Below are 24,818 nucleotides of genomic sequence, written 5' to 3' on the forward strand. Positions count from 1 at the left end.
GCTCTGCAATGGCGGCCATGTCCATTGGGTGCTGGCTTTCTAGGCCCTGCGACCCTCTCTTCACACAGGGAGAGGGATCCCTCAGTCCTCTGGCAAGACCATGAGCCGGGGATCACATGGCATCTGAGCCTGGGGGTGTCCGTATCCCTGTGGTGTGGGTAATAGTCCTTGCCCTTGAGCACCGGCAGTCCCCAAAACTCCTGGGTGGTGGTGGTGGACTGCTCATCTGGGGGTAGGGCTGCTCTCCCAGGGCGGGGCCCCGCGTTGGGTCCCCCGGGCGCGGCGTTGGGGCTATTTTTCTTTTCGGGCTGAAGCGCGCACTTTCTGTTCCCCTGTGCCTCCCTGCTCTCTGTCATTGGGGGCCCCTGTGGCGGTCCTGCTGCCCCTGGCCTGGGTGGCGGACGTGATTGTCCGGTGGGCGGTTTTCCTCTATCTACTTTTAGATTCCGTCATGCTCCCCAGAAGAACATAAACACTCACTCGTGCACAGGTAGCTAGCTCACCTTTGCACAAATAGATTGCGTGACTAAATGAAATGTTTGACATGTATTAGTCTGAATGTATAAGTATGCATGAGTAAACCGTTGTTGAATTATGTCCATGTTTACCTGTTTGTATATGAACATTATTAGAGCCAACAGGTATGTTTGTTACATTTGAGTGTGTGTGTGGACAGCCCCCGCCCCTTTGGGATTTATTATACATCTAAGCCTGACAGTAATGATTATAAACTTCCAGTAACTACTTGCTTTATGATTCTTTAAGATTTTACCCCCTCCAACATCCCTCTCTCTTCTACCCTGCTCTTCTTTTCTGTGCGGTCCAACAAAAAACGGTTACAAATATAATTAACATAAATTAAGTTTAGTCTAAATTAGAAAAGGGGTTTATTCAAATATACACCTTGTGTGTCAATTTTATAACCCCATATTGTAACACTAAAATATGTCCAACACAAATATGCGTTTCTCCATATGCACTGTCGAAAAAAAAAAAAAAAGGGAAAAACACCAGGACTATGTGAAGGAAGACCACAAATAGAAAAAGAATAGAAAAATGAAGGAAATAAAAAGGGAAATTAAGAAAATTGAAGGTAAAAGGGACGTTCATTTCCTAATTTTTTTAAAAGATGCTAAATTAGATTTCAAATAAAAGAATAATTGCGAAAAGGTATGGAATTAGAAAATTAGAAAATTAAAATATATATACATACATACATACAATCTTCTCCAGCTTCTCTGACTGCTTGCTTTCCCCTCACTGTTGTATTATTCAGGACCCCTTCTGCAGCACGCTTGATTAAGTTTTTATTTCTGCAAATTACCATTCTCGGAAATGCACCACGCTACTGAATCACAAGCTACAAGGCGGAATACCTGCTATCGAATGCAAAGAAACAAAATGTGCAGGAGTCGGCACAAATGATGATGTTACGGCCTAATCATCTCTTTGTATTGTTGCCGTCATTATGCATTGGAAAACTCTTTGTCAACACTGTTAGCTCCTCAACATCCATGTCAGTAAAACATTGTGCAATTGAAATGCAAATTAGAAACTAATGTCAACACAGTCACAAACACGGGAAGAGATGAAGGGATAGACTGTGAGGAGGAGTAAAGATTGTTTTTTGTGTTTTATTTCTTTGTCTCTAATAGTTATTGGCCATCGATACCATTTAAGAGGACAATGGGCAAAAGACCAAATAATTTGCACCCTTTCAAAGTGCAATTAACATAAAAGCACTCAAGTCACTTTGAAGGCATTGGGAGTCTCGACTGTAACCAAATTTTGCAGTAAAAAAAAAAAAGAAAAAAATTTCTGAAAGAAAATGAAAAAAATAAAAAATTTGAAACAGGAAATAAAGATTGGGCAACCTTAAAAGGCACGGTGTAATACATATGTCCGGATTATGTTTTTAAAGAAAAGGAAACGAGGACAAATACATTTGTGTGGTTTTGTAAGAATGTTTGAGTTAGAGCATCACTTAAAGAACATCTGTATTAATCGTTTCTAAAGAGAAAATTATAAAACGGCTTTTACATAACTGAAAAATAACTGGATTTAGCTGTATTGTAATTAATTTTGCTTAAAGCAGTTTCCTTCTTTTACCCCACTGCATTTACTTTCATTACTAGTTTCCAAAAAATGTTTTGGGTTAATTGTGTTGACCTGGCTCCAGTTACTTTGTTCTCAAAGCTGTCCTAAAGTGAGTTAAATGAAAAAAATGTTTTTCTATTCCAAGACTGTTGTATCTTTTTTTATATATATTAAAACCTTTCAGTGTTTTGTGTAATTGCTGAATAAATCTTTCTGAATAAAGAAAACATAACTTCAGATTTTTTTTCCTTTTTCCCCATTAAAAAATAAAAATAAATCTTGACTGAGAAAGATGCCTATAAACCTCCACTTGATGACCCTATTGGAACATTTCTTTTAAGTTTGTGGAACAGGTGGTCAAACATGAGGATTCTGGAGTGCTTAGTGGGACATCCTGCCTGCAGCCCATCATGACAGTGATCAGCGTCCAGGCGTGTTTCTCCTGAGGCGACGCAGGCAGCAGTTAGGGAAATAATGGTGGTTAAAATGAAAGAACATGTACGTTTTGACCTGGAAGAGGTAGTCAGAGGTGTACACACTGCTTTTGTCTTTGTGTCTGCAGATGGACTGGACAGTGGGAACCTCAGATCTGACGGCATGCTATCATTATGGAAAGGCAATGTCTTCTCCGGGGGTGAGAACTGCAGCTGTGCATAATTTGTATGTTTGTTGTGCGAAAAGTCTAAAGCATTCACACAAGTACAGAGGTTTTTTAGACTAATGTGGCATTTAGCATATATTTTAGCAATATGCTATCTGATTTTACTAGATTAGGCTATGTCCGAATTCCTTCACTACTCACTATATAGTGCACTATATGTTGCGTTTGCCATTTTTTTTAGTGCTGTTCGAATCTACAATTCCAAAATCAAGTGCCCTAGTTTATAGAAATTTCTATAGTTTTTTAAATAAATTTAGCATTAAAACATTAGGTTTGCCTGACGCTAGCTCCTTTTGCTAATTTTGCTCTCCTAAGGTTTTTTTAAGCTAATTTGAAGTTTAGCTAATATTTTAGCAATGTGCTAGGTGTTTTGGCTATATTATATACTTTTGATAGTTTTTTTTAAGGAAGTTTTGATACTTACATTGTGTACGAATTCCTTCCCTACACACTATACAGTGCATTATATAGTGCATTCGCCATTTTTTTTTGCTGTCGAAATCTACAATTCCAAAATGGAGTTCCCTAGAAATTTTCCAGAAGTCTCTGCTAAAAACTAGTGTGCATCGATGCTCACTGGATTGGCGAATATACACCACAATGCATTGCGTCGAAACAATTTTTGCCACAAAAAGTGCATTTAAATGTATTTTTTAAAGCTAATATCAACACTTTTTTTTTCAGAAGACAGTAGATTCATAAATGACTGACGCAAAACGCTCATATCAATTCGATTTTAACTTCGTAAAATCAATGGCGTTATATTCGCCGTTTAAAAAAATAAAAGTCATAAGCACGCATTGCTTTTAAAATCCAGTTTAGTTTTTTAGTGGTTCGGGCTTTATCTGGGAATTCTGACACAGCCTGTAACTTATTTTAAGCAAGTTCCTTTAGCATTTTAAGCAAACATTTTCATTTCTTTACTAAAGATTTTTGCTTTTGCAAACTTCAACTTCTACAACTACTTTAGCATTAATAACCCACAGTGAACCTCTAGAAATGACAATGTGTGTTCGAACCCAGCACACACTTCCTTTTTTTAAGCCACATTTCTGCTTAAATTAGTTGACGTAGAGATTGGGCAGATTTATGGTTGGCCATGAATGCAGACAGCTAATCAGCAACAGACCACAAAGAACCCTATGTGGTTACAAGATAAAGATAACCATCAGATCATATACACGCATGAACACACCTGTTGCTGGCAGATAAGCGTTGGCCTTTTCATGACGGCGGCAACAGGTTCTGATTTACTGCTTTTCTGCAAAATACCTACTGATTATGCTCCCATCAGCGTGTAAGAAAGATGGGCACCCAGTTGATTTGTGTCGCCTCTCTGATGAAAGCCATTCCTCACCATGCTGGTGTCAGCGCTATCGTGTACCACAACCGTCAGCATCTGTATTGTATTGTGGGTAAAGGTTGACTCGCAGATTTACAGCCGTCTCCCTGGGTAAAACATCCAGCCCCGTCCCTCCTGTACCCACTCACAATAGACTAGGGAATAATGGTCAACCTTCAGTCTTCCTCCTGCCTCTTCTCCACTCCTCATCCTCCCACTCCCCCCCACTGTTGGGTCGTTTCCCTCTCCTTGTAAAACTCCGGCCACTAATTAGAGGTGGTGGAGTGGAGTGATGTACTGTCTGCTATCTCTGTCGCGGATGCTGAAGAATAGGACACATTTGCTTTATTGGTTCTTTTGTTTTTTGTTTTTTGAGCGTGGCAAATGGACAGAGTGGGATTCCTTATCTGCTCTTTTGGGTCTTTTCTCTTTCGTTTAGTTTAATGGCTCCATTTTTTTTTCATTCTGCTGTCGAGTCAAAAGACGCAGGTCCAAATATCACTGTGTGACAAAAAAAAGCTTTATGTTTATTTTCATTAAATCAAGGCTACTGCCAAAATGTCAATGGAAGATAAATCCAGTTTTTAACTAATTAACAAAAACATCTACAAGATTTGGTTTAAACGCAGAGACTTGAGAACTTGACGTTCATTTTTACCCTTATTTTTGGCATAGAGCATGCCTTTTACATGCTTCTTATTGCACCTTTACTTTTTCTGTTTTAAAGGGATAGTTTTACAATGAAAGTAACCAGGGTCAGATCGGTTGACTGGGAAGCCACTTGCTGTGGCTTGCTTGCGGTCGGCTGTGGTGCAGAAATAGAGTGGTCGACCTATGATTGGAAGATCGTAGCTTTGGTTCTCGCCTTGCCTGCCCATGTATTAAAGTGTCCTTGGGCAAGACCCCACATTGCTTCTGGCGGTCAGAGGTTGGCACTACTATTAGGCTACATCCCCTTGGGTCATGTACTCAAGCGACCACTTTCAAGAAAAAGTCTGTGTATGTGTACATACATATACTTAAACTCTCACGTTTACACATCACTACGTGGATCTCTACAACCGTTTTCAGGCTCTACGTACAAATCCACATTCACTAAACGCGTGTTGCAAGTTAAACCAGGTCAAACTTTGACCAATTAGACACTCGAATTTGGTAGCGATATATGAATGGCATCCCTTTTCATTCACGGAGGTACTAACCATTTGAAAATTGATCTTGGAGGAGAAATTAATAATTGCAATTTGTGCCTGACCAGAATTCTATGACACCAAGTCTTTCATATATTGGAATAGAGCTGGGAAAGAAAAAGCCTGGAGCAAGATTTGCAAGATTTACACTGCTATGTCATTTCACACCAAGCCTCTTCCAACTTTAGTTACATGCACTAGTATCAACAGTCAAGTGCATTCAACAACGCACTTTTAGCATGTGCGGTGTGAACGCAACTATAGCCAGTGTGTGAATGTGTGTGTGACTGTAAAGCACTATGGGCCTTCACGGAAGGTAGGAAAGTGCTATAAATATGTTTATATATATACATTTTACCATATAATGTGTTTTTCCCCTTCTGTGGTTAGATTTCAAACCCAACATTAAGAGGAATTTTTTAGGAATCATTTTTTTCTTACAAAGAAAGCTAAAATTATACAGATTGGGGTTTGATTGTTAATTGTCAAAATGCTCCCTTTATAAGGCACATACCAACAACTGAAAGCACAATAAAGCATATTTGTCAATTTCCTCATTTTGGAAAAATAGTTCAGGATTTGGTGACAAATTTTTGCTTCTATCTAAAAAGTTGCAGCTTAAGCTTGCAAAGGAGTAACCTGTTAGCATCTCTGGGTACAAGCATACTCATTTGGATAGACATCCTTATCAATTTAGTTATGATTTAGTTTATGTCGTGATTTGAATAATTGGGAAAAGGCTAAAGTCTACAAATTGTTTGATTTATTCTTTAATACGAATAATAATAATAATAAATAATTCAGTTGGAAAAAACTCACCATAAGCGGGTGAGCACCCCTAAAGTCAACCATGTCCAAAGTCCGGCTTGTGGGCCAAATGCTGCCTGTGTTCAAACTTCTACCAGCCCGCAGGTTCCTGTCAGAAAATCAATAATCTGCAGTCCTCAGAATTTTCTAACAACTACGATTTCTTGATTGTGGTTGGCTAAATTACATTAAAAGTCTTTCGCAGGCGCAAAAAATGTGGAAACCCCCTTCTTTAAGTGATCAACCAGAAAATGATAAAAGCTTGTATATATATAAGAGGTAGACTTTAAGAGAGACTTTGACGGTGTCATGACATCCGTTAGTAGCCCACCTTACTTGTGACCACACCCACTTGGCGATACGGAGAAGACTTGGTGGATAATGTCATCTAACAATCACACAAGATTTATGCCATTTGAAAAATGTCTTTTTTGAAATGAAATGTTTTCTCCTTTGTTTTTTTGTTCTTTATTCCCCTGGTGTTCTTGCCTTGCATCTCTCCCCGTTCTCCTCTGATCTCTCTTTCTCCTCTCCCTTTCTGCCTCCCTCTAAGCACCGAGGCCATAGATCTCTCTAACAGGCACTATCTGCAGCCCTAAGCCCTAATGAGGCATCATAAGGCGAACAGTTTGCAGCAGCACCGTGCTCCTCTTTTATTTGCCAAACCATATCTCTTCCTCACCCCCCCCTTTTCTCCACTGCCCTCTCCTCGTCTTTCAATTGCTCTATCAGTCTACCCTGCTCCCCATATCTCTCCCTCTCTGTCTCCTCCCGCTGCTCCTTCTCTCCATCTCCATTTTGCTCTTCCCGCCGTCTTGTTTTATCTCTCCTCTCGTTCACCCGTTAAGCTCCCTTCTCGCCCCCCGTTGTAGCCGTTTGAATCATATCTGTCCGTCTACATATGCTAAAGCCTGTGTAATTACAGCAGCTCTTAAATAAAGACACGCTCCTAAAGCTGTCGGCTGAAATCACAGCCAAACAAGGCAGGAGGGACCTCCCAGCAGCAACAAAGCTGTCATAGACAGCTATAGATTTATCACTGGCAAGCATAAGGGGGGGGTGAGAGGAAGCAAAACAATATATATATATATATATGTAACATTTGGTTTCTGTCTCAGTGGAGAGTAAACTCTTTTTATCGCATTTTCAGAAGGTGATAACGTAGGGAAAAGAAATCATAGCTGAAGAAATAAAATGTAAATCCCAGATAAGAACTTTCTATGATCATTTCTTAAATAAACTTTATGCATTTTTTATAAGGAAACAAAATGGAAAGCCAACTCTGAGCTACTCAGAAGACAAATTCAAGTGGAAAGTTTGTGTTTTGTTTGATAAATCGTGACAACCTGAGATTGAATAGAAAAAGCGATAGCGAGTATCACGACTTTAATGCTTGACCAGATGCCGAAGACGCTGAGTGAGGTTCACTGTTTGAAACGCGTAAAAGTTAAGAAAAAATCTCTTTGACCGACAATTTTTTTAATTCATTTTGAAATAAGAAAAATATACAACAAAAAAGGCTAATTTTCAAGGTTTTTTCAAAATCATACGATGCAATCTGTTAAACGACGCGGACAGGAAGACCCTCCAACCCTGTCCATACACAAAGCACCACAGAAGACCCAACCTACAGAGGAACAGATGCACTAAATCAAAACCGACCCCCTGATCATGTGACATAGTACCAATGGTAGTTACAAGGAGAAACGATGTACACAGAGGCTATTTTACTAGGATGGCAGGCCAAAGCTTTACATGTAAGGGAAGCACTGGAAAGACCCACTAGTGCGGTTTTGGTGTTTTTTTTTACATCTTCTTGTGACTCTTTCTTGAAGTAGAGGACATATATAAAGAAAATTAAGCTTAAAATTGCATTTCTGAGGGTTTCTTTATTCAAATTGTGACATCGAACCAACTACAGCAATTCGAAAGTTCCTGGCTTTGCTCCATTCCGATGCATGCACATTTAGACGACTAGATCCATGTACGCTTTCGAGCTGGCATCTGGCTCCAAACTGTACGGCTGACTCACATTGTAAAACGCAGCAAAGAATCCAATCAAACCAATGATGATTTTTTTGTGTTTGTTTTACTTCTAAAAGCTGCAGAAGTATGTGTCAATGCAAATTGTCGTCCTTTCCCTGAACAAAAGCTCAGGCTGTCATGTTGTAACAAATAATAAGCAGTTCTAGCGTTTCAAGACTTTCTTGTAATGAAATACGAATAAATTAATAGACGACAAATTCATATAAAACTTTATTTTTGATGTTTTCTTTCCTAATTTTCATCCAGACTCTTTAGAAATCTTCTATTTGCCTTTTAGGTCCCTCTTATTTTTTTTTTTACCAAACACCCCTGTCCTTCAGCATTTACACCACAAATTCTGTTAGCTTCTCTTTTAACTTCCTTGCATCCTCCTCCTCTTCCTCCTTTCTTTCTTAAGTTCAGTAATTCATCAGAGCAAGTGGCAGAGCAGATTGATCAGCCTCCAAAGGCAGAGCTGCGTGCGCTGCTGATGTTGCAGTAACCCACGCAGAATAGCGAGCAGCATGTGTGTGTGTGTGTGTGTGTCTGTTTGACCGGCACAGGGGAAAAGTGGAGGGGACATTTTTTAAAATGTATTAATCGTCGCGGTAACAGCGCATGAGAGTGCTTGCGACAAGCCCATCTTTAGAGAGGAGAGACTGTATGTGACATCCACACACAAATACACACACACCTACACACACACACACAGCTGCATTCTATCTATATCCCGGGGGTTCAGCCCAAGTCCTTAACACTGTTGCATCAGCAACACACAAACAGCAAAGCTGTAAGCTTTACTGCGCACAAACGCAGACACACAACCTATGGGGAAATACAGGGCAATTTATCACTAATCACTAGACTCCCAAACTTTGTATTCTCCTGGATTTCCTATGATTAATTGCTTTCAGCAGTACACTTTATCTCCCTGAAAAGTGCCTTTTAGTGTGTGTTTGGCTTGTTTGTGCGCCACAGTTTAAAGCAGGATGGAATGTTTGGAGAATTAAAAGTTCAATTTGTTGAAAGATGACAGCTACATTCCTCTCATTTTCACTTGTTTTTTTAAATTCAGGGTTTTTTATTTTCTTTCTATTTATTTTGCCCTCTTCCCATCAGGCCCCGATTTAGCCAGACCAAGTTTAGGGTGTCATGTCCCTTCAAGCCCCTAAAATATAAAAAAAAACAACAACACATCATCATATCAGTTCATCCGTCCTTAAATCTATCTTCTCCTTTGATGTATTTGATATTCCTTATTGGTTTTATGTTGAATGCTCTTCCTCATACTGCTTTGCATTTACCGGGCTTTGGTCGGTCACAAGCAGGACACTGATTTGTCCGCTGTTAAGGCTGTCTTTTTTTACTATTCTGCCTTCATTTATTTATGTCTTGGGTTCGTCTTTGTGTTTTTCTGCATACTTTTTTCATGTCTTTAGTTTATTGTTGCGGGCCACTACGTTTTGAGGGGGAGGGAGCAGTCACAGCGTCTGGTGGGGGCATCGCCCCCTTCTTGCCCATTTATGATTTAAAGAAGAAACAAGTTAGGGAGGATGTAACCAGAAAACCAATATCTTTTTTTGCATTTTGTTTAGTCTTTTCTATCCTAACATTGGCAGTGACAGAACATTTTATGAAGTTTAAATAAATATAACCTAATTTTAGGGGGTAAAATAATAAAAAATTGCAGTTTAAATCAATTAATTAATCACTTAAATTTGAACAATTGGGGTTCTATAATATGCTAACACAATTAAAAAAAAAATCCTGTCTATTTTTTAATTTACACTTTTAAATCTAGATTGTGTGTGGTCCAAATATGTCCAAAGCTAAAGGAGAGAAGGAGGGGGACCGTTGATGAAATAAAAGCAAAGCAGGAGGCGACAACGACGAAGGGAAGAAGCCAACTGAGGAAAGGAAGCTGAGAAACTGGCAAGTGGAGGAGAAGGTGACAAGGCTTTGGGGACAGACAGAGGCATGAATAATTTATCAACACTTCTGATGGACAGATTAGAGGAAAAAATGAAGAGAGATGAAGCAAGAGAGGGAAAGAGAGACGGGGCAGGAAGGAGAGGAAGACTGATTTAAAAGAAGAGGAAGGGGAGGAATGAAATGACAAACAGAAAAAAGAAAGGCGAGTGTGTGTGTATGTGTGTGTGTGTGGTGGGGGGCACATACTGGAGCTCTTTGATCCTAACAAACCCCTCTCACCCTGACACTACCATGCCATCTGTGGCCCGCCCTGTAGCTGGTGTGTGTGTGTCAGACAGAGACAAGATTGTGACAAAGGAACAAAGACACAAATACACACTGTGTATTCTTGTGTCTGCATCATCAAAGTCAAGTTTGGTCATAAATTCAAATCAATTCTTAAAAATACAACAAAATCCATCTACAAATTATCAAAACAATTCCCAAACATTTCCCAGGAAGGAAAAGCAAATACCATCATTTTAACTAGTGCCGTTCACAATTGATTATTTATAATTTATCTCTAATCTAACCAAAAAAATTCTGTGAAAAGCCTTATTTTGAGGTATTTTCATTTAAATTTGTGACAGTAACAGAACAAAATACAACTAAAAAGTGGCTTGATGAAGTTCTTCATCATAACATAATTATAACTTTTACTTTTACACCACCAAGGGTTATATATATATATATATATATATATATATATATATATATATATATATATATATATATATATATATATATATATATATATTGATGTCTACATATATATATATATATATTTTTTTTTTTGAACAATAACAATAAAAATATAAAGGTCACCTATTTAGTGCTCCTATTTACCCCATCAAAAAACAGCTGGAACAACTGCAGGTCAGTACAGGTCAGATTGGTGTCACCATGACATCGTGTCGCACCATGTACCAAATACTCCACTTTTTGTGCAAAGCAATTTAACCTTAAAAAGTTACAACAATAAAGTACTTATACTTTTAATATTTTTTTTCTTTCACGTAACCATGGTATAAGAAGGATAATGCCCAATGAGGAGTTTGTTAACAAAAATGAAGGGACTTCTCGTAGCCGTTACCATGACAGCATGTCACACCCTGTTTCAAATAATCCGCTTTTTGTGAAAAATAATTTCACAAAAATAATATCCTTGCATTTTTATCGGATAAAAAATATGATTAATGAGAAATTTTTAAAAAGTGCTAATTTTCCTGTTATTAACAGCAATAAACGCGATTATTTGACACCCCTAATTTTACCAATGAAAAGAATGAATTAAACCAATGAATTAAAAGCACATTATGGATCTCCTATTGATTATTAATAAATTTACATTATTTTAAATATTTTAAGTGCTGGTTAATTTGCCATCTTACCGGTGGAATGTCACAATTAGCATTCTGACCTCTTATTGATGAGTGTGTACATATGTGTGTCCTTTCACTTTACATGCACGTCACCCCCCCCCCCACCCCCCCGATGCTGCATGAATTATGAATGCGAGGACGGATAGCCAAAGCCATATCTTCCAGTGTTATGCTGCAAAAACATAAAAGTCTTTTATTAGTTCCACTCTAAATAGACAAAGCACCTGTTTTTCACATCAGATCGTCTTCACCTGCTTTGACTTTCACATGTTCTTTTTTGTCCACCATCACTTTTTACCTTCCTCTTCTTCATTTTGCCCCCTGGTGCACCTGCTTTTCGTTTTTTTTTGCAGCCATCACTTTTCAGCTTATACCATAAACTGTGCATTTATATGTAGGCTTGTGCATGTGTGCACACATGGAGTGGGGCAGCCTTAGAACTGATCTCCCACATGCTTCAGACAACACGTCGAGATCTTTACCTTCCAGCACTCCCCACCCCCCAACCCGCCCATGAACTGCCCCAGCCCTCAATCAGCAGTTATTACTCCAAACCTTCGACTCTCCTGCCCCGTGGGGGTCACAGGGCCTGATAGTGAGCTCCAACGTGGGCAACAACATCTAAAAGTCTCATGTAAAGCCCCAGGAAGGGCACATTTTCAAACGTTTCTACATTTAAAAGGCCAAATTCCCGGGTTTTTAACTTAGCCTTTACACGATGCTGCACACTCATGAAAAAAAGTCAGCCCTTTGGACCTCCGCAAGTCAGCAAAGCACTGATTAGTGATGTCCCATAGGTAATTAGGCTCCTTCATGGGAAGCAAGGCAGAGCTAACAAGAGCGGAGCAAGCTTTCTGTTCCTTTTTTCTTTTCTTTTTAAAGAAAAAAAAAACATGAACACGGGAAATAGAGCAAAGCCGGCAAAATCCCAAAGACAAGCAAACTAGGTCGCACTGCGATTCATAAGCTGCAGTTTTGGATATAATCTCCAACTTCCACAATCTATCCAAAGTCGCAAATGAACTAATAAAAAACCCACGTATTTGATTATTTTACAGCACTGCAGGGGGGGAAAAAAGGCGCTTTGCTTATGAAGAATGAGGAGGGAGACCGTTTTAAGCACAAGTTTACAGTCTCTGTCGCACACACACACACGCACACACACAAACCCTCCCCTGTTGGGTGTAGAGGAGAATCAATATGTCTTTGAATGAGGGTCAGAAGGGTTGTCTGCCCAGGGAGAGCTGACAGATTTGCTCTCTTTTGCTCTGCTAAGCTCCTGCCTGCTTCTAACACCCTCTGACACACACACACACACACACACACACACACACACACACCCACACACACACACACAGATGGAGGCAGAAACGCAAATAGACAAACGCAAAGAAACACACAGACATGCTCTCTCAAAAATGTGACACCTTTCCAAAAGGGCAGAATTCGGCGCATTTTTGCCACAGAGATGCAATATTAGGCGTTCTGTGTCAACGCAAAGCCGCCTGTAACGTATATGCAGGTTTTCGCGTTAGAGACGGAGAGTGGTCGGTTGGTTGGGATGAAATATAACCTGCGACACTCCTGGCAAGTGTCGTAATTCAGCGCAGAATAAACACTCGCACGGTAAGCAAAGAGGAGTGCTCACGAGGACGTTAAACGGAGAGGTGCAAACACCCCCAGGAATCCAGCAGGGAACATTTCCCCGCAAGTTCGTGGATATTCGGAGTCCAATACTAATTTCAATTCAAAACAACCATATCCCATATTAACTGAAGATTAGTTTTTGTCCATGTCAAAAGTCAAACGCACAACAGAGAGAAAGAGGCTAAACAAGTGGAAGAGACAAACAAAGGAAAAAAAAAATCCTCTTCATCATGCAGTATTTGTGTGATCTCATATCCAGAGTATAATACCCTCCAGGCCGCTCTGTAATAGCCTGTCAGTCATTTGACTTTATTCCCAAAATATCCCTCTGGGCTGGGTGAGTTGACGCTTCTTAAATATTAATAATATTCTCATCTTTTATTGCTTGACATGCTTTTTTATTCCTCTCTAATGGATGACATTCAGCAAAGTTTAACCTCATGTCGTGTTTTTTTATTTTTTTTGGTTAATGTCTTATGCTAGAGTTTCTTGGCCTTTATTGAGAAGTCTTAAGAGGATAAACACAAGAGAACATTTAAGTAGTTTTATAAGTTCAAATCACAAAAGCAAATCTCTCAATGCAAAAACATATTAAACTTCTCCACAATTAAAAAAGCAAAACAAATAATAAAACATCAAATTTTAGAAATCAAAACAATCTTTAAATAAAGAAAAAGAAATGAAATAAAAATTAAACGTTTCAGAAATTAAAAAAATTTCAAAAATCAAAACATAATGATGAACCAGAATAAAGTAGATACAATGGGACATCACTAATTGGATGATGAAGCGATAATGATTATCATCATCCAATCAGCTGTGTCCCATAGTACCTGCTTTTCTGATTTCTAGTTTTATTTCATTTCTTAACATTTTGATTCGTGGAAACCAGTTTTGTTTTCCGAAACGTTTTATTTTCATTTTATTTATTTGTTTCTTGTTTTTTTTTTGATGCTTTTGTTTGTTTTCTGGAATTGTCTACATTCTAATATGTTTTTTTTTTATTATTATTTGTTTTACTTTTTTAATTGTTAAATTTTTTTAGATGTTTTTGTGTCGTGTGATTTAGTGATATGATTTGCACATATAGGGCCACCGTAGTTTTTGGGGAAAAATAATGTAAGTCCAAAATGATGCAAAAATCATAAAAGTTACTATTCAGCAAAAAAAACAACACAAAGATTTACAGTAAAGTAATTATAAATATGAAAGGAGAAGCAGGGAACGAATGTATCTTCCATAACCGTGCTTCTGTTTTAGATCTCATCTCCACACGATCAAATCGGCCTTGCAGATCAAAGCCGGAAAGGGGATGTGCCACTGCGTCTGTGCGGTTAACACACTAAAGCAGCAATTAGTAATCACTCATGGAGCTAATGACATCAATCAATGAGCTTTTAAAACCAGCCATTTAATAATTACAACCATCAATAGTCACCCATGAATTCATTACTGCACATCTGGAGTATCGCAGCACCTCTCTGTATCTATCCGTCTGTCATTTGGCCTCTTTTATCATCTCGTTGTTTTATGAAGTGCTCTATTTATTGTGTGAAACTGTTTATGCCTCAACCAGCAAGTTAGGTCTCCTTAGTTCAGATAAGAGCAGAAATACTCTGAAAATGTTAAATTAAAAAAAAGTAATTTTACAACATTTTCATTTTTTTTCCATTTTTTTTTATGAAAAAAATGGTCAAAAAGGTTCGTTCTTTATTAATACATACGTGATATACATAAGTGTTTCTTGCGTTCGTCATTCGTCGATGTGTGCAGATGTCCTTTAAGGTTTCGGCAGACATGTCTTTATGTGAATTCAGTTTTGAGCTGTTCAAAATCGTTGGTCGGTTAAGAATATTGCAGTTTACGCCCATTTTACTCTGTTTATTCAGAATTATTATGAATATCTTACGCAATAGGGATTTTTGCAAGATGTATTCGCAAATTTGTGTTTTTCCATGACATTTCCACGAATGTCTAACGCACTTTTGACGCAGGTACCACCAATGTATAGCTATTATTTCGCATATACGGCGCACATAACGCGTTAAAAATCGCATAATTGATTCATGAATCACTAATGAACCGGATATAGACAATAACAATCATGCACGTGTTCTTTGCGTGGTTTATTTATACTTCTTCGTTGGTTTTAACATGAAATTTGACATAAAGACAACTTCCACATATATTCACATATGTCCAAATTCTATTCATGCATTAGGTGCAAAATGTAGGAAGTGGCTGTGGGACACTGCCTTGAATTTGTGCAGAGGACACTGTTTGATTTAAAGCAAATTGAAAAAACATATCCATGTCCTTACACCTCAGACTTAAGAAGAAAATTAAATGATTCACAAAATTTTAAACAAAAAAATTATTTGCTCTTAATTTCTGCACGCTAGAAGCATTGCAAGTGTTTATTAATACCTTTTGAGTAAACAAATGTCTAAAAATAACTCAACGGAAAATGACACTCTAAAGCTGTTGTGTAGACCACCGGCTGTTTTCATAACCTTGACCCTGAATTCCGATTCACTCAGAGAAAATGAAGTGTCCGGCCGGCGGGCTGACAACTCCAGGATCTGAATATGAGCTAACCTGCACATCATATAGGTGCACATGAGGGTGCGTGCTCCCAGCAGTGTGTGTGGCTTTGTGTATGCACATGGGTGTGTGAGCATGTGGCGCGGATGCACAATTACCAGGCAGGCGCGAATCAATAGGTGCCTGCTGACAGATGGATTAGCACGGTAAACAGATGATACACACACCGCTAAATTATTCATCTGCTGAACAGTGGGCTGGGATTCCACACACACACACACACACACACACACCCACACACACACACAGACAGTCATGTGGGAGAAGAAGGGGAAGGGGAGCTTGTGCTTGTTTTAAACACAAGTCGAGTAAAAATGTTCCTCTCGTACCTCCAACATTCACCGGAAGCGCATGACCTCTGACACGCCGGGCCCAGTAAATGTGCCAGAGCTCTGCTCAGCGACTCAAAGAAGTGAATCCAGCCACCATCTAATGCCTGTTAGATATGCAGAGGCAGCGCTGGGTCAATGTGAAGTGCCTCGGTTTGAGATACCAAACACACGTGGACAAACATCGACACACTCATCTTGCCTTTATGCGTGCTTTGCTGTGAAGTGCCGGCGAATCCGTGACCATCGACTGTTTATGCCTTCAACAATGTCTGCGGCTAAACCAGATTGTGCCAAAGGACAGATATGCAGTGTTAATGTCTGGGGCTTCATTTATAAGCTAAAAAGGCACAAATTTGTAACCAAATGGTTAAAAAATGCTGCTTATACTGGAACAAAGCTAGGATACACTCCTTATACTAAACAGTACTGGTTCATGTAGATGCAAATTACATGAGGATGCACTCACTCACACGTGGATCCGCACACTTTGGCATGCATATAAAACTCCCATTATTGATTTGTTTCACCTCTCCAAGGGACTCGGGAGGATGTTTTTATTTTTTTCCTAGCTGATCTTGTGATTTGCACTGCACGACTGCATATTTTACCTGCATGTTATTAAATTATCAACTTCTAGTTACAAAAGTTAAAACTACTATATTAACTGTTACTGAACATCGCTGAAAATCTCAAAAACATCCGAATCTCGTAAAATGACTTCAGCTACGTTCACATGCATTCAAGGGACCACCTCCGATGAAAAGTCTATGTAAATGCACCTTTCGACCAACCACCCTTCAAAACTCTCCTGTTAACGCACAATTTTACGACTGCTTTTGGTCCGATTGGTCTTTTCTGCGATTTTAGATACACGTTACCACTAAAGCTACATGCACACCGCCCCGGCAACGTGTATTCAAATGAGCAAAGAAAAGTCTATATTAATGCACTTATTTGCAAGTTTCGGGCTTCCGAATTTGTGTGTAGCTAAATGCACATTTATACTCTTTGAGACCCCCCAACCCTCCAAACCTCCAACCCAGCCCTTTTAACCATAAACACTCAAACTGTTCGCTCGCATCATGGCCGCCATCAGCAGGATCCAATCAGATTTGATGAATAATTCAATATTAAAGAGGCTGTGACCAAGAGAAAGGAGTGTGTGTGCGTGTGTGTGTGTGTGCGTGTGTGTGTGTGTGTGTGTGCCTTTTGGAGGTGGGTTTGCCGTTTGTGTGTGTGTGAAAGTGTGTGTGTGTGTGTGTGGGGGGGGGGGGGGGGGCTGTCACACTAGACTGCATCCGCAAACTGGCTGCAGATTAGATTACTTAGGAGAGGAGAGCAGGGGGTGAGGACGGGATAGATGGGAAGGGGTGTTTTGGTGGTGGGGGACGTAAAAGAAAGAGGTGAGGAAATACAAAAACAGAAACTTTCACTTCCCTATTAGGAGGTGTCTAAATGCTGGTGTTCACATTTCCTAATCCGTAGAGTATACCGAACTGCACGTTCTGTTGTCTGGTTATACCACAGCCAACACACCTGTGTCCGTGCTGTTCCCTCAAAGCTTGAAAAAACATTTCACCCAAACACACTGCATCAAAAAAAGCATATTTTTGCTTTTTAATGCCCCAAATTTCAATGAGCGTCAAGCCGTCAAAGTGCTGCATCTCTGCAGAAAAGTTCAGCAGGGAAAAACGAAATGTGAAAGACAGATTACAGCAGAGGTAAGTTCAGGGCTGAGGCATGCCACGACCTTGTGAGACATGTGTGTGTGTACACATATTAAAAGCCAATCCATGTGTTGTGTTGCCAGGTGTGCTGCAGCTGAATGAGGCTCAGCGGAGTTTTAACGCAGGGTTTTTATTGGCCGAGGCTGACATCACCGGGGGAACAAAGTGGAATTCCGGAACAAGGGATTCTCTGAACCTTGGTGAGTGTGCAGCAAAACGTTCATTTCAAACCAATCTGGCTCCTTACAAAGTGTTTTCCACCTGAGTTATATGATTTTCTGGGAAGTGCGGCATTGAATTGAGCTCAGTGATGCAAATTTAAGAAGAAAACCTCAAGGAGTTGGCAAGAACTGTTAGGGAAAAAATAAAAAACCTTATTGCAACAGATGACATATTCCGGCGCAATAATACCTGAATGGTGCCTGCAGTGGGAATCCTCTCCTTTTCATGTTCTAGACACCATTTCCAGTAGCTCATTTCAGCACACACACACACAGACTCACAAACGCACGGTGATCCATGTCCAAATGGTGTGGTGAGGACTCACAAAAGGCTCAACAGGAAGCGACTAATCCTTGATCTGTGTGGCGTCGCAAGAATGGCCGCAAAACTCACACCAAGTGGCACACAAACTCAGAAATGCACACGATCACTGCTCACTTCCAGTTACCACCCAGAAAAAGAGAAAGAAAGAAAAAGGAAAACAATTTTTTGGGGGGTAAAATAATCAAACTACGATCATAATGGTGGGCAGCCTGGTTTAAAAGTGCATCCGTCGTCCTGGGGGACCTACCAGAAGGGCACACTTTGGGGGTAAACAAAGCCACCACAAATAGGACAGTCTCCAATCTGTGTGTGTGTGGCACAACGGTGGAGACTGACAGGGAGGCAACATGAGAGGGACAAGCCTTTTAACATCTGGCTAAGCACTGACAGGAAGAGACGCACACACACTGGAGAGCAGGCAGGCGAGTCCCAGTCCTAATTATTAGAACACTCTTACTTAACTTAACCCTGCCACTAGACCGTGACAGGCGAAGATGGAGAGGGGGGTGGGGGTGGGGGGGGGCAGGAGGCGGGGAGATTTTTGTTGGGACAAGGATGAGCTTTTCTGTCCCATTGACTGTTTTTTAACTCTGTGCATTCCAATGCCAGAAAAGAGTGGAAAAGGGAAATAGGACAAAAAAGAGCCAAAACTTCAAAGAAAAATTCCCTTCAAATCCCAGATAGAATAGGAGTGGTAGTAAAAAAATAAATAAATGAATAAATATGGACATCAAAAAAACATTCTCAACAAAATCTGTTTGTCATCCATCAACCTCACTATCACCACCATCCATCTTCTTTTTGTGAGAGCAATATTCTTTTTTTTCCCACAGTTCGTTTTCTCTGCTGTGACTTTTTTTGGCCACACAGTTTGTGCAGCCTGGCCTCAGGAAAAAACATAAAACAAAAAAAAAAACTCATGACATTTGCTCTGTGGTGCAGAAAAAAGACAGAAAAGAAAGATGAAAGGAAAACCTCTGTTTTAACAGCTGTGTGGGGTGCACTCGGTTAAACTGTTTTGTGTTGAAAGGGATGCAAAAATATGGCTAGATTCAAACTCCATGTGAGGTGAGTGAAACTATCGCAACCAAAACGGTCTGAATTGTTCTTTGACAATTCCCTATAAATTTTTTAAACCAACTGGATGGAATTCACCTCATTAAGTCTCCGCCCTGCTCCCTTAAACTTGCTCAAAGGCCATAATTTGAAGAAAATTAAAGAAAAGACGTATTTTTTTTGTTTTTGGACAGTCCTGTTTTATTTGGGAATAAATAAAAAAAAACAAAGAATAAAACTTCCTGGATGTTACATCCTTTTTCATTAGAATTGTTTCAGATATTATAAGGTAATACACTGGAACACTAAAAAGGTAAATGTTTCCGAAACACTTTAACGGGGACTGCTTTGTTTCAATTCTACTATCTAAAGTTCAGTTTATAATGAGACCAGAATGTGGAACAGCAACTTTAGACAGTTTAAAAAAGGTCAGAAAAGTAGGTTCATGATGAGATGAGCATGTTAGCATTTCTGCTCGTCTTTGTGAGGACAAGGAACGCTTTGAGTCAGTGCAACCACAATAACTCCAGGGACAATTTCAAAAGACTATCTTGAATTACCCACGCAACATGTTTGCATTGAAAGAACAAGCACAAAGAGGAAACCAGTGAATGCAGAGGCAGAACGTGTAAACTCCACAGAAAAAGTCCCTAGATTACATTCACACCCTCATGATTCCTTATTATAAAAAAAATTAATCCACCGTGGATAGCTATATGTGGTATGCTTAGACACCCCTCAAAAGCTGATTTTCGTCAGATAGACACAAAAACTTGCAACTGGGCCAAGTGTGTTGTGTGATTCATGCTACGTTCTTCTACGTCCTTTTTATGTATTGGAATCTAGATGTGAAATAAAAAGCCTGGAGCAGGATTTGCACCACTTAAGGTAGGTATCTGCCCTAGTATTGGGTCGCAACAAAGTTGCTAAAGGTGCGTTCAAGAACTAGTGTTTAGCACGTTCTTGAACATGCGACACGTGCCTGCGTGACCGTTGCATAGGATGAATTTACAATGAAAAAAAAAACCTTTACAAATCCATTTGATGGCATCTAATAAGTATAACTAAGAAAAAACGTGAGCCTAAATCCTGTAGACCTATAAATGTAACCCAACTTGTCAGACGATAAAAAGCAGCTGTCACACGTTCAGGATACAAGAAGGGTTAAAACGTGAGAACACAGAAGGTTAAATTGAAGAAAAAGAGACAAACAAAATGACAGCAAGCAAGAAAAAAAACACAGATACAGGATAGAGGCTGGGGAAAACGGCAATGATGGAACATGCTAATGCGCAGGCAAAAACACACATACACAGACCTTCACTTTGGCACGTCAGCCAACACAGCCAAATCTCTCAGCAAACAAACATGCACATCTCAAGAGTGGATCATTTGTCATCACCCTCATTAATTCAAATCACACATCATCCCATAATTCCATCCTCTCCTTTCATTTTCCACTTGCAAAGACCCTCCTCGCCTTTGAATTCCTCCGTTCTGCCGCTAAAACCCAACAATGTGAATACAGTAAATGGTAATAGCTTTTACAATAATGTGCCACCCATCGTCCTCTTAAGGCATGGTGGGGCTTTAATGTGCAGGTTTAGCGGCTGACAGGTTAGCGGGTTTAGTTAACAGCCGACGTGCTTGCTGGTGCGGTGGAGGGATTTAGGAAGGCTTAGCATTGAGAAGGCCACTGTTGCCTGAAGTGGCAGCAAACTTAACAGAATTTCATGCTGAAAGGTGAGGATTGCACGGGTTTTGTGTTTGTTAATGCCATTTTTAGGTGTGAAGAAAATTAAGGATCAACCGTAGCATGCATCCCAAGTGTTGCAAAAAGTGACATGCAACTCGAACTGTGTACATGTTTGAAAAAGGAAACTCCAGAACAACAGTTGGACATTTGAACAAGCGGGTTTTCTATGACCTTTGAGCTCGTCGCAAAAGTGTGGAAAACTTTACAACCTAGTGGCTGCCATTAATCACTTTGAGGAAGGAGGTTAAGAGTTATTAATAGAAACTATAAATAACTTCAATAAATTGTAAATAATGTCAGCACAGATAAGATTATGAATGCTTTGCCTATATCTACAACTACATTACAATGTCATTGTGTTTAGTTAGTCATTATAGACCTTACTCACATCAAGGAATTTGTACTGTGCAGAAGTTTGTTTGACCCCAAAGTACAGCTTATATATATCTAGTTTGATTGCACTATTCAGTGTGTTCACGCAGTGTCAAACTAATTGTATCAAAGCCAACTTGTAGCCTTTGGCCACAGCACAGGTCAATGGACTCTACCGCAATATGGGTCAAATTGGCAAATGTACAATAGAACCATCTTGGCATGTGTAGAATCCAGACAGTAAAGCACAATATAAACCAAAATGATAATGTTTTTCTTCCTTCTGAGAAGACCCTAAGCCCTCTGCACCATGGTTGCAACCAAAATGGATGCATTGTTGCACCACACAAGACAAATCTAGACAAATATGAGAAATTGAGCTCACGACACGTTTTCCTTTGTCACTGCAAACTGTACTTCCCTCATCCCTTAAGGTAGAGTGTCCACCCTGAGACTGGAAGGTCGTGAGTTCAAATCCACGGTCGAGTCATATCACGAAGACCCAATGCTTCCCTGCTTGACACTCAGTACTAAGGGGTAGGATTAAGGGAGTTAAATCACCAAATGGCTCTTAATCATGGCTATGTGTGGGCGGCCGTGGTGCAGCGGTAGGGCAGTCAACCGATGATCATAAGATTGCAGGTTCGATTCCCACCTTGCACACCCAAGTGCAAGGGGAGGTTGGTGCCAGTGTTTGGCAGCAGAGCAGCCACCAGTGTGTGAATGTGTGTGTGCATGGGTGAATGGGACTGTGACTGTGAAGCGCTTTGGGTCTTCGAGGAAGGTAGAAAAGCGCTATTTTACCATTTACCATATGTCTGCAACAACTGCCTTCAACCACCCCCCCTATGCAATGAGAACAAATTTAGTGGTACTTTAACATAAACTTTTCACTTAAACTTGCACACATACTGCAAAACTGGACTTTTTATGAGCAGCATGAAGTCCAGGCCAGGAAGAAGTCAGACTAAGTGAACAATCATTTTCTGGAACTGTACGGATTCCCGATGCAGACAGGCCCTGATATATTCTGTCTAGGAACACAGATTAAAACATGTTAAAAATCCAACAAATATTCACTTTCACCATAAGCAATGACAGTGTATGATCTCAGGGATAATAAAGCTCTTTTCTGTGTAGGAGTCAGAAAACAATCCATGGTGTGAAGCAGCCCGACTACTCCTAGTTAGCTAATGTGTGTCCGTGTGTGTGTGAGCACCGTTCTCATGGGACGGGACCAAAGAGTTGTTTGTTCTTTACGCCTCCCAGAGATAGCTAAACCCAGTGAAGGAGAACCCATAATTCTTTGCTGCATGCAGTGTCTCTGCACATCCAATTGCATTAGAAGTCTTTGGTGGAGGTGGAGGCTACTCATGCCAAGATTTAACCTGATTAAATACAGATTCAACCGTTCCAAAAGACTGCACAGAACCCCTTTGCCCATCTTCTTTTCTGTTCTTGGCTTGGTACATTTGACTGTAAGGTAATTTTATAAAGTAGGGTGCTGTCTTGGGCAAAACTCTTTATTACCAAAGAAGCTAGATGTAAATATTTCTTCCCATTGTCTATCTATTGTCTCGTTTTACCTCGTTCACATTTGTGCCCTCTGATATCTTCTCCTCCTTCATAAATCCCTCTCCCTAACAACCGGGTGTCAGTTTCCCAATTTCCTCCTATACATTCTTTCCTTCATCCCTCTCTTTCCCACCCTCTCCGTCTCTCTTGCTACGTAGTTTTTTTTTTGTTTGTTTTTTATCGGATCAGTCTCAGGTCGTCGCCTCTGTCTCTCATGTGCTCCATCAAGGATGCATCACTCAAATGCTTGCACAAACTCAAAGATACAAGGGGACAAACAGGAAGATAACTGACATAGTTGCTCCCGAAAAGAAAAAGAAAACCATGAACTTCCCAGTGAATACAGACACAGGACAAGAAACACAGACTAAATTACTCAGTTCGAGAGAGTTTCTAGATCTGTCTGTCACCTAATTAGTCGCTGAAATCTGATGCAGCTTGTTGACATGTTCAGGAGATGTTTGTGGTCATGTTAAAAAGCTATTTGTGTGTCTGGTAAAGTGTTTGGGGGATTTTTGCAGTGCTTCTCCCATCCCTCCCTGTATTATACACACACACACAAAAAGCCTGCCAAGCATTTGGGTATGTGGGTAAATCTTTTGGCAACAGGGCTACCAGCATGGCGCTATGATGAATGCTGATGGCAAAGAGCATGGCCAGTGTCTGAACCAGTCACTCACACTCACACACACACACTAATAAGATTCCTAGTGCATGAGGGCCAAATGGCATCCTTCCACTGGTGAATGCTAATGTGACCAGTGGAGCTTGTGGGCTTGTGAAACAAGGATAGCAAGAGCCAGGAGAGATGATGACAGCAGAACATGGTATTGTTTAATGGTGTATGTGTGTGAACATTCTTTTACAAAGTGCAGAAACTTAGATTTTTCGAGGGCTTGAGCAAAGCTTTGTGTGCGTGTTTACAATATACTCTGTTGGCAGTGTTACCCTTTAAAAGTGCTGGTAGCTTGATTCTTGCTAGAGTAACCACAGGAAGTTTGATATTAAGATGAACAAACTTGACCAGACAAAAGAGGCCTGTGATCTTCTAGTGTTCAGCGAGACTCGTTCATATATTCTCAGGGAAAAAAAAGGGTTAACACTGTGCAAGATACTGTCATACTGTCATAAAATCAATAACATGCAGTATTTTCTAAAAACTGTACTGTTTTTTTATTGTGATGGGATACATTCTGTTATTAGTGGTTCTAAACCTGTGGCAACACTGACGCAGGACTCTTCTGTTTAGGTCACTTCTAAAACTGTAAATAATAAAAAGCAAAGTTGACAGCAGAGCATACATTTGGGTCCCAATGGGAGAAAGAATAGGGTTTGAATATTTGTCATTAGCCTGTAAAGAAAGCAGGGATGCAATCTGACACTGGTTAGTTGCTAAATTTTTTTAAAGTCATGGACGATTACATAAACCTGAGCAAAGAGCCTTTAGGGCCAAACGAAAGATTTTTTTTTCTGATCAAAACACAGTGGTTTGAACCTCTCAATAAGATGCTTATTTTTCTGTTCACATGGTTTGTCATTTCATGTGAACCCAGATTTAATGTTGACAAAAGTTTTTTAGACTTTTCCTTTATTGTAATTCTGGTCTTCAAATACGAAATGTCACTGTAATTTGGGCAAAAATGCATTTCTATATTACTGTTCTATGTAAATAAATGAAAACCATCCCATTAAATAGTTTATTTGCATTTAATGTTTTTAAAGTGTTCT

At 39.8% G+C, this 24,818-nt stretch overlaps 1 long non-coding RNA gene across 1 annotated transcript; it reads left to right on the forward strand.

Moving 5' to 3' along the window:
• The first annotated feature begins 1,128 nt into the window (after positions 1 to 1,128).
• Positions 1,129 to 18,812, forward strand: LOC110016883. The gene is made up of 3 exons (XR_002292181.2): positions 1,129 to 2,574; positions 2,660 to 2,731; positions 17,869 to 18,812. It is a non-coding gene; the product is annotated as an uncharacterized LOC110016883 (long non-coding RNA).
• The last annotated feature ends 6,006 nt before the right edge of the window (positions 18,813 to 24,818 follow it).

Source organism: Oryzias latipes, chromosome 17 (genome assembly GCF_002234675.1).
Source record: "Oryzias latipes chromosome 17, ASM223467v1".
Taxonomy (NCBI): Eukaryota; Metazoa; Chordata; class Actinopteri; order Beloniformes; family Adrianichthyidae; genus Oryzias; species Oryzias latipes.